The following is a 12,383-nucleotide window of genomic DNA, read 5'->3' as shown; positions in this document are numbered from 1 at the left end:
TCAGGTAGGCCTATTGTATCTATATAAAAATATACTAGGTATGTGATGGTGAGAATATTTTACCACCGGTTAATCAACCTGTGACACCACTGGGAGCTTTTGAATCGCCAACTTAAAAACGAAAGTAAAATATGTTCGTCCGCACTGACATTGATAGTGGTTGAGCGAGCGTTTCAAATGAATTCCTATGGAAGTAGGAATTAACTGAAAAACGTTCACTCTGTTCTGCTCGTTCCTCGCCGTGGATGCGCACCGTTATGAATGCCCGTGCAGCCATGAGCATTTTAGTTTCATTTTAAAATTAGCGCCTTTCGGGGGGTGGATTGCTTGAAATGATTTTACAAAAGCACAATGAGTATGTTTTTATGTGTCCACTGTTCAATCGTGCCCACGCCACACACACACACACACGGTTTACTATCTGGGGACTCTCCATAGACTTAATGGTTTTTATACTGTACAAACTGTATATTCTATCTCCTCACACTAACCCTACCCCTAAACCTACCTATCCCAGAAAACTTTCTGCATTTTTACATTTCCAAAAAAACTCATTCTGTATGATTTATAATCTTGTTTACCCATGGGGACCTCTATTTAGGTCCCCACTGTGACACGAGTCCCCATGAGTCCGTGTGCATTCAGGTTAAAGTCCCCACCGGGATAGAAAAACATGAACACACATACACACACACACACACACACACACACACACACACACACACACACACACACACACACACACACACACACACACTCCAGCATTGCAATCTTGACATCGCAGCCTGTTCATTGTAGCCTTAATAAAATATAATAATAAAATAGTCAACCTAACATATAAAAATTACACTGCTCTAAATAGTCAGTAGTACAATTCGTAAGTAGTACAAAGCACCGCTCCACTGTGATGTTTCCAAGCACATTTCTGCGCGTGTGAAGAGGATGATTTTTCCGTCGATATTGGAACACGAGTGAAGAACAAAGCCTATAATACAGAATAGTTTAGCATCCAAATACATTGCAAATGTTGAAACATTTTGATTCTAATGAGAGGGTTACGTGAGCCCAACACTGCTTACTTTCATTTTTATTTTTACATAAAATTTAAAGGATTTGTTGTGGAATATTTTGGGTAAGGTAAGTCAAGTAATATTTTCTGTCTTTTATATATTTATATATGTGTATATACATATATATATATATATAAATATAGCTGCGAGCAGCGATGAAGGGCCAAAGCCGGCGGTACCGCCACCCCGGTGCTTTTAGGTAACTAAAGGCACCGGGGTTGCGGTGCCACCGGCTTGGGCCCGTAATCGCTGCTCGCAGCTATATTTATTATTATTATTATTATTATTATTATTATTATTATTTTGTCAACCTTTCGGGCACTTTTGGGGCCCTTAACATGCTCGAAAACTCTTGAAATTTTGCACACAGGTCAGAACCCGCGGCCATCAGGGCCGGGCTGAAGCTGGTACCCGGGCGTGGCAGGGGGCCTCGACAGCGCCCCCTGGAACGGGATCCGAACACTTGTCCATAAATCAGACACACTTGCATGTAATAATATGAAACCCGGTACACATATAGACCTCATCGGGCCGAACAACTTTCGTGCTCTAAGTTTTACGCCAGCCCAACAGGAAGTCGGCTATTTAGCGTTGTTTGGAAACGCATGCTGTGGAATTTAATGTACTCCTCCTAGGGAATTCATCGATTCGCCTCCAAACTCGGTGTGCATGAAGTCAAGACATTGAGGATGCTAAATTGCGGACGGATTTTTGATATCTCGAACGGTTTGGCCATGGCGAGGAAACGAATTTATGGCGAAAAAAAGAAACAGGAAGTGTGTTATAACTTCTGCATACATTAACTGATCTTGATGAAACTTCAGCAGTGTGTTCGTTGTAAGAGGCCGATCGCACAGATGTGACTATTGTGAGTCAAAGTTATAGCGCCACCAACAGGCAGCAGGAAGTACATCACTATTAAAATGCTTTGAAATCACTGTCTTATTTTTACCAGATTTGCTTCAAACTTTATGTGTACAATGTAGACACACGGCAGATGTAAACCTGTGAAAGGATTATTGATATCTTAGATACTGTTGCCGTGGCAACGCATCAAACTTTAATATTCTTTTTTTATGCTTTTGAGACTCTTAACATACTTGAAATTGCATGAAACTCGACAGACACATCACATTTATTAGCCCGTAGACATGTGCAAAGTTTCAGAAACGGGTGTGGTGAGGGGCTCAGTAGCGCCACCTTTAGTCATAAGTGGGGGGGTTAGTTTTATCAACAGCAACAAAACTTGGTATGTTTATTGTTCTCATCAAGACGGACAACTTTCTAATTTACATGATCTATCTCTGACCAACAGGAAGAGAGATATTTTGGTTTGAATGTGGATTTTCTGAAGAATTTTCTCTCCCTCTCTCTGTGTCTCTGTGTGTGTGAGGGGAGGGGGGATTTGACTATTGCTTTAATATTGTTAATCAAGGTTTCAGGGGCTTTTGGGGTCCTTAACGTGCTCAAAAACTCTTGAAACTTTGCACACAAGTCAGAACCCCCTGCCATCAGGGACGGGCTGAAGCTGGTACCCGGGCGTGGCAGGGGGGCTCAACAGCGCCCCCTTGAACGGTGTCCCAAAACTTGGTCCATAGATCAAACACGCTTGCATGAATTAATATGAAACTCGGTACACATATATATCTCATTGGGCCGAACAACTTTCCCCTGGTCAAGTTTTACGCCAGACCAACAGGAAGTCAGCTATTATGGGTTGTTTGGAAACGCATGCTGTGGAATTTGATGTACTCCTCCTAGGAAATTCATCCATTCGCCTCCAAACTCGGTGTGCATGAAGTCAAGACATTGAGGATGCTAAATTGCGGACGGATTTTTGATATCTCGAACGGTTTGGCCGTGGCAAGGAAACGAATTTATGGCGAATAATTCAAACAGGAAGTGTGTTATAACATCTGCATACATTAACTGATCTTGATGAAACTTCAGCAGTGTGTTCGTTGTAAGAGGCCGATCACATGGATGTGACATTTGTGAGTCAAAGTTATAGCGCCACCAACTGGCAACAGGAAGTGTGTCACTTTCATAATGCTTTGAAATCACCCTCTTATTTTTACCCGATTTGCTTAAAACTTTATGTGTATAATGTAGACACACGGCAGATGTAGACCTGTGAAAGGATTATTGATATCTTAGATACTGTTGCCGTGGCAACGCATTAAACTTTAATATTCTTTTCGGATGCTTTTGAGACTCTTCACATGTTTGAAAATGCATGAAACTCGACAGACACATCACATTTATTATCCAGTAGACATGTGCAAAGTTTCAGAAACGGGCGTGGTGAAATGGCTCAGTAGCGCCACCTTTAGTCAAAAATGGGGGCTTAGTTTTTCCTAGAATCACAAAACTTGGTAGGTGTATTGTTCTCATCAAGCCGGACAACTTTCTAATTGACAGTTATTAGCTATGACCAACAGGGTGTCGGATATTTTGGTCTGAATATGGATTTTTTGCTAAATCAGCCTCTGAGTTTTTAGTTGCTACTCCTAAAAGGTTTTTTTTATTCCCACCAAACTTTTTCAACATGATTAAAATATATTAATGATGCAAAATTGTAAACGGATATTGAATATCTCAAACGGTTTTGCTATGGCGAGGGATTAAATTTATGTCAAAAAGGAAGCAGGAAACATCTCAACATAACTTCTAAAAATGTAATTATACACCATTTATTTTTATGTAAAATGATACAAATATTAGAACTAAACCCATTTTATTCTGTTTTTGCAATTCAAGGAGTATGAAAAATTTAAAAACAGGCTATTTAGTGCTATTTGGTTCAACAAAAAATCAAACATAGGGCTATACTGCCCTCTTGTGTCCAAAAGGATATTAAAATAGTATATAAAAAGTTTTACTAGGTAGGCCTATTGTATTTAAATATAAATTTATTAGGTATATGACTGTGAGGATATTTTCCCATCGGTTAATCGACGTGTGACACGAGCGGCTGCTTTTAAATCGCTAATATAAAAGTGAAAGTAAAAAACGGAGGTCCGCACGGACATTGATAATGGTGCACGTTGGAAAAAATGATACTTTTAAACATAACACTAAACCGCCATCAGGTGTCACCAGGCGACCATCTTAATGAGCGAGTCATTGATTCATTCGTTCAAACGATTCGTTCGAATGACTGAGTCATTCATGATTGAGACAGATGTTTATGGATTGACCATTGAATCTTTGAGTCAACCGATTCGTTTCAAAATGCTGAATCATTAAGTAATGAGAAAACAAGTTGCTGTGAGATGCACGATGGTTCTGCTGATCTTTGTTTAACTATTTTTGCTGCTGAAACAGAACAAAAACAGTCAATATTGCATCTAAAATGTAAGTGACTTAATTGTAACTGTTTATTAACCTGTTGTATGAAATCAATGTCACAGTTTCAATTGTGATTGTATTCAGGAAATAGTTGCCTACTCGTCAAATGAGGTTGCTTAACTCTTATCATATGTTAGAAAATATATAAAAAACTCCATATTTGTAATTTTTATAGTCAGTATGTTGTTAACTGCGTTGCGTTTTTGTGTGCTGCGCTCATTTGTTTACAATTCTCCTGGAGAAGCTGCATGAGCCTCAGCAGGGCAACCTTGTTACCATTGATCAGTAATACATTTATTATGAACTGCTGATTGCAACTTAAAATGAATGTAATGAAATTAGAATAATCTCTCGTTTTAGTGATTCCCAAGTTATTTTTTTGTTATTGACGTTCTAATCAGGCTATACTCTGGTCGGGCAAGTAAAATTCTCTTTCAGGTAGGCCTATTGTATTTATATATAAATATATTAGGGATGTGACTGTGATAAAATTTTCCCACCAGTTAATCGACGTGTGACACCGCTGAGGGCTTTTAAATCGCTAACTTAAAAGCGAAAGTAAAATACAGACGTCCGCACAGACATTGATAATGGTGCGGAGTAGAGCGAGCATTTTCAATGTATGCCTATGGAAGTAGGAATGAACTTAAACATTTTATTTATGTTTTTATGTGTCCACTGTTCAACCGCAACCGCGTCACACACACACACACATTCCAGAATTGCAATCTTGACATCGCAGCCTGTTCATTATAGCCCTAATACAATATAATAATAAAAATAGTCAACCTAACATATACGAATTACACTGCTCTGTTTAAATAGTCAGTAGTACAATTTGTACCATTCACAGTAAGCAGAGCTCCACTGTGATGTTTCCAAGCACATTTTTGCGCGTGTGAAGAGGATGATTTTTTCTATCGATATTGGAACATGAGTGAAGTACAAAGCCTATAATAAAGAACAGTTTAGAATCCAAATGCATCGCAAATATTGAAATTTTTTATTCTAATGAGAGAGATACGTGAGACCAACACTGCTTACTTTCGTTTTTATTTTTACATTAAATTTAAAGTATTTGTTGTGGAATATTTTCAGTGTATCATAAAATCAGAATAAGGTAAGACAAGTAATATTTTCTGTCTTATATATATATATGTGTGTGTGTGTAAATATACATATATATATATATATATATATATATATATATATATATAGACATAGATAGATAGAAAGATATATATATATATATATATATATAGATAGATATAGATATAGATATAGATATATATATATATATATATATATATATATATATATAAATATAGCTGCGAGCAGCGATGGAGGGCCAAAGCCGGCGGCATCGCCATCCCCGGTGCCTTTAGGTTACTAAAGGCACTGGGGTTGCGGTGCCACCGGCTTGGGCCCGTAATCGCTGCTCGCAGCTATATTTATTATTATTATTATTATTATTATTATTTTGTCAACCTTTCGGGCACTTTTGGGGCCCTTAACATGCTCGAAAACTCTTGAAATTTTGCACACACGTCAGAACCCGCGGCCATCAGGGCCGGACTGAAGCTGGTACCCGGGCGTGGCAGGGGGGCTCGACAGCGCCCCCTGGAACGGGATCCAAACACGTGTCCATAAATCAAACACGCTTGCATGTAATAATATGAAACTCGGTACACATATAGATCTCATCGGGCCGAACAACTTTCGTGCTCTAAGTTTTACGCCAGCCAAACAGGAAGTTGGCTATTTAGCGTTGTTTGGAAACGCATGCTGTGGAATTTAATGTACTCCTCCTAGGGAATTCATCGATTCGCCTCCAAACTCGGTGTGCATGAAGTCAAGACATTTTTGATATCTCGAACGGTTTGGCCGTGGTGAGGAAACAAATTTATGGCGAAAAAATGAAACAGGAAGTGTGTTATAACTTCTGCATACATTAACTGATCTTGATGAAACTTCAGCAGTGTGTTCGTTGTAAGAGGCCGATCACATGGATGTGACTATTGTGAGTCAAAGTTATAGCGCCACCAACAGGCAGCAGGAAGTACATCACTTTCAAAATGCTTTGAAATCAGTGTCTTATTTTTACCCGATTTGCTTCAAACATTATGTGTACAATGTAGACACACGGCAGATGTAAACCTGTGAAAGGATTATTGATATCTTAGATACTGTTGCCGTGGCAACGCATCAAACTTTAATATTATTTTTTGATGCTTTTGAGACTCTTAACATACTTGAAATTGCATGAAACTCAACAGACACATCACATTTATTAGCCCGTAGACATGTGCAAAGTTTCAGAAACGGGCGTGGTGGAATGGCTCAGTAGCGCCACCTTTAGTCAAAAATGGGGGCTTAGTTTTTCCTAGAATCACAAAACTTGGTATGTGTATTGTTCTCATCAAGACGGACAACTTTCTAATTTACATGAACCATTTCCGACCAACAGGAAGAGAGATATTTTGGTTTGAATGTGGATTTTCTGAAGAATTTTCTCTCCCTCTCTCTGTGTCTGTGTGTGTGTGAGGGGAGGGGGGGATTTGACTATTGCTTTTATATTGTTAATCAAGGTTTCAGGGGCTTTTGGGGTCCTTAACGTGCTCAAAAACTCTTGAAACTTTGCACACAGGTCAGAACCCACGGCCATCAGGGACGGGCTGAAGCTGGTACCCGGGCGTGGCTGGGGGGCTCAACAGCGCCCCCTTGAACGGGGTTCTAAAACTTGATCCATATATCAAACACGCTCGCATGAATTAATATGAAACTCGGTACACATATAGATCTCATCGGGCCGAACAACTTTACCCCGGTCAAGTTTTACGCCAGCCCAACAGGAAGTCGGCTATTATGGGTTGTTTGGAAAACGCTTGCTGTGGAATGTGAAATACTCCTCCTAGAAAATTCGCCGTGTCCCCTTCAAACTCGGTGTGCATGTAGTCAAGACTTTGAGGATGCTAAATTGCGGACGGATTTTTGATATCTCGAACGGTTTGGCTGTGGCGAGGAATCGAATTTATGGCGAGAAAAGAGAAACACGGAAGTGGAATAACTTCTGCATACATTAACTGATCTTGATGAAACTTCAGCAGTGTGTTCGTGGTAAGAAGCCGATTAGATGGATGTAGCTATTGTGAGTCAAAGTTATAGCGCCACCAACTGGCAGCAGGAAGTGTGTCACTTTCAACATGCTTTTGACAAAAGTGGGGGGGTTAGTTTTAACTACAGTAAAGAAAAAACAGTTTGTATATTGTTCTCATCAAGCCGGACAACTTTCTAATTTACATTCAATAGCTCTGGCCATCAGGAAGTCAGATATTTTGGTCTGAATGTGAATTTTTTTGCAAAATCAGCCTCTGAATTTTTAGCCACTCCTCTTAAACTATTTATTTTATTCGTACCAAACTTTTTCAACATGATGAAACTACATTAAATATGCTATATTGTGAATGGATAATAAATATCTCAAACGGTTTTGCTATGGCGAGGGATTAAAGTAATGTCCAAAAAGGAAACACTAAAAATCTTCTAAAAATGTAATTATATACCATTTATTTCTATATAAAAGAATACAAATATCACAACTAAACCCATTTTATTCTGTTTTTGCAATTCAAGAAGAATGAAAAAGTTAAAACAGGCTATTTAGTGCTATTTGGTTCAACAAAAAAGCAAACATAGGGCTATACTGCCCTCTTGTGTCCAAAAGGACATCAAAATAGTATATAAAACTTTTTACCAGGTAGGCCAATATTGTATTTAAATATAAATTTATTAGGTATGTGTCTGAGGATATTTTCCCACCGGTTAATCGACGTGTGACACGAGTGGGTGCTTTTAAATCGCTAATATAATAGTGAAAGAAAAATAATGATAATGTTGCACACACAAATCACACACATGTGGGAAAGAATGATGCTTTTAAACAACACTAAACCGCCATTAGGTGTCGCCAGGCATCCATCTTAATAAGCGAGTCATTGATTCATTCGTTCAAACGATTCGTTCGAATGAGTCGATCATGATTAAGACAGATGTTTATGGATTGATCATTCAATCTTTGAGTCAACCGATTCGTTAAAAATGCTGAATCGTTCAGTTATGAGAAAACACGTGATGCGTGATGGTTCTGCCGTGATCTTTGTTTAACTATTTTCGCTGCTGAAACAGAACAAAAACAGTCAACATTGCATCTAAAATGTACAGTAAGTGACTTAATTGTAACTGTTTATTAACCTGTTGTATGAAATCTAGGGGTGGGAGAAAAAATGTATTCTTAGATGCATCGCGATGCGGACGTGGACGATTCTGAATCGATTCACAAATGTCAAAAAATCGATTCTCTAAAAAAATATTTTTCTAATAACGTAATATTGACGGAAGGCAAAAGGCGGAACTCTAAGCGGACGTGCGTGCAGTCTGTGGCGCGCACATAACAGAAGTTTCTTCTGCTCACCAAGGCTGCATTTATTTGATTAAAAATACAAACAAAAACAGTAATATTGTAAAATATCATTCCAATTTAAAACAGTTTAAAATATATTAAAATAGAAAGCAGCTGTTATTTATTCCTGTGATCAAAGCTGAGTTTTCAGCATCATTACTCCAGTCGTCACTGTCACATGATCCTTCAGAAATTATTCTAATATGATGATTGATACTCAAGAAACATTCATTATTATTTTAAATGTCGAAAACAGTTGTGTACAGTCTTTGATGAATAGAAAGTTCAAAAGAACAGCATTTATCTGAAATCTAAAGCTTTTGTAACGTTAAACACTACCGCTCAAAAGTTTTGGGTTAGTAATAATTAAAATTTTATTTTGGGGGGAAATAAATAAAATAAATCAGTACTTTTATTTATGAAGGATGAGTTAAACTGATCAACAGTTACAGTAAAGACATTTATAATGTTAAAAATATATATATTTGAAATATATGCTGTTCTTTTGAACTTTACATTCATCAAAGCATTTTGAAAAAAAAAATCTGTACACAACTGTTTTCAACATTGAAAATAATAATGAATATTTATTGAGCATCAATCATCATATTAGTATGATTTCTGAAGGATCATGTGACACTGAAGACTGGAGTAATGATGCTGAAAACTCAACTTTGATCACAGAAATGAATTACTATGTAAAATATTTAAAAATTGAAAACAGCTGTTTTAAATTGGAATAATATTTCACAATATTACTGTTTTTGTTTGTATTTTTAATCAATAAATGTAGCCTTGGTGAGCAGAAGAGACTTCTCCTAAAAACATTACAAATCTTACTGACCCCAAACTTTTGAACAATAATATATATATATATATGTATGTGTGTGTATGTATGTATGTATGTATGTATGTATGTATATATATATATATATATATATATATATATATATATATATATATATATAGCTGCGAGGTATATAGGTAACTAAAGGCACCGGGGTTGCGGTGCCACCGGCTTGGGCCCGTAATCGCTGCTCGCAGCTATATTTATATTTATTTTTTCGTTTTGGCTTTGTTTATAGTTTATTTTTTTATTTTTTATTCTTGTTCCGTTCTGAATATTATTACATTTAAAGGATTTGTTGTGGAATATTTTGAGTGTATCATAAAATCAGAATATTCTCTCGATTTAGTGATCCCCTACTTATTATTTTATTTTATTTTTTTCTTTGTTCTAATCAGGTCAGGCAAGTAAAATTATCTGTGTCTTGTACCTTAAATTTATTTATATATATATGTATGTGTGTGTGTATATATATATATATATATATATATATGTATGTATGTATGTATGTGTGTGTGTGTGTGTGTGTGTGTGTATGTATATATATATAAATATAAATATAGCTGCGAGCAGCGATGGAGGGCCAAAGCCGGCGGTACCGCCACCCTGGCACCAGGATTGCGGTGCCACCGGCTTGGGCCCGTAATCGCTGCTCGCAGCTATATTTAGGGCCCAAGCCCTGAAAGGGCGGAGGCCCTATTGTTTTCGTAAGGATTATTTTTTTTTTTTTTCTTCATTATTTTTTTTTTTTGCCTTTTTGCCACTTTTGGGGCCCTTAACATGCTCAAAAACTCTTGAAATTTTGCACACACGTCAGAACCCGCGGCCATCAGGGCCGGGCTGAAGCTGGTACCGGGGCGTGGCAGGGGGGCTCGACAGCGCCCCCTGGAATGGGGTCCGAAAACTTGGTCCATAAATCAAACACGCTTGCATGTAATAATATGAAACTCAGTACACATATAGATCTCATCGGGCCGAACAACTTTCGTGCTCTAAGTTTTACAAAAGCCCAACAGGAAGTCGGTTATTATACGTTGTTTGGAAAACGCATACAATGGAATGTGAAATACTCCTCCTAGGGATTTCATCCGATCGCCACCAAACTCGGTGAGAATAAAGTCAAGACATTGAGGATGAATTCTTGCGAATGGATTTTTGATATCTCAAACGGTTTGGCCGTGGCGAGGAAACAAATTTATGGCGAATAATGGGACACAGGAAGTGTGTTATAACTTCTGCATACATTAACTGATCTTGATGAAACTTCAGCAGTGTGTTTGTTGTAAGAGGCCGATCACATGGATGTGACTATTGTGAGTCAAAGTTATAGCGCCACCAACTGGCAGCAGGAAGTGTGTCACTTTCAAAATTCTTTGAATTCACCCTCTTAATTTTACCCGATTTGCTTCAAACTTTATGTGTATAATGTAGACACACGGCAGATGTAGACCTGTGAAAGGATTATTGATATCTTAGATACTGTTGCCGTGGCAACGCATCAAACTTTAATATTCTTTTCGGATGCGTTTGAGACTCTTAGCATGCTTGAAATTGGATGAAACTCGACAGATACATCACATTTATTAGCCAGTAGACATGTGAAAAGTTTCAGAAACGGGCATGGCAGGGGGGCTCAACAGCGCCCCCTTGAACGGGGTCTGAAAACTTGGTCCATATATCAAACACGCTTGCATGAATTAATATGAAACTCGGTACACATATAGATCTCATCGGGCCGAACAACTTTCCCTCTGTCAAGTTTCACGCCAGCCCAACAGGAAGTCGGCTATTATGGGTTGTTTGGAAAACGCTTGCTGTGGAATGTGAACTACTCCTCCTAGAAAATTCATCCCATCCCCACCAAACTCGGTGTGCATGAAGTCAAGACATTGAGGATGCTAAATTGCGGACGGATTTTTGATATCTCAAACGGTTTGGCCGTGGCAAGGAAACGAATTTATGGCGAATAAGGGACACAGGAAGTGTGTTATAACTTCAGCATACATTATCTGATCTTGATGAAACTTCAGCAGTGTGTTCGTTGTAAGAGGCCGAACACAAGGATGTGACTATTGTGAGTCAAAGTTATAGCGCCACCAACTGGCAGCAGGAAGTGTGTCACTTTCAAAATGCTTTGAAATCACCCTCTTATTTTTACCCGATTTGCTTCAAACTTTATGTGTATAATGTAAACACACGGCAGATGTAGACCTGTGAAAGGATTTTTGATATCTTTAATACTGTTGTCGTGGCAACGCATCAAACTTTAATATTGTTTTTTGATGCTTTTGAGACTCTTAACATACTTGAAATTGAATGAAACTCGACAGACACATCACACTTATTAGCCCGTAGACTTGTGCAAAGTTTCAGAAACGGGCGTGGTGAGGGGCTCAGTAGCGCCACCTTTAGTCATAAATGGGGGGGGTTAGTTTTATCAACAGCAACAAAACTTGGTATGTGTATTGTTCTCATCAAGACGGACAACTTTCTAATTTACATTAACGATCTCTGACCAACAGGAAAAGAGATATTTTGGTTTGAATGTGGATTTTCTGAAGAATTTTCTCTCCCTCTCTCTGTGTCTCTGTGTGTGTGAGGGGAGGGGGGGATTTGACTATTGCTTTTATATTGTTAATCAAGGTTTCAGGGGCTT

The sequence above is a fragment of the Scardinius erythrophthalmus genome, assembly GCF_964197995.2.
Source record: "Scardinius erythrophthalmus genome assembly, chromosome: 11".
Taxonomy (NCBI): Eukaryota; Metazoa; Chordata; class Actinopteri; order Cypriniformes; family Leuciscidae; genus Scardinius; species Scardinius erythrophthalmus.
Note: the sequence above shows the minus strand (reverse complement) of the source record.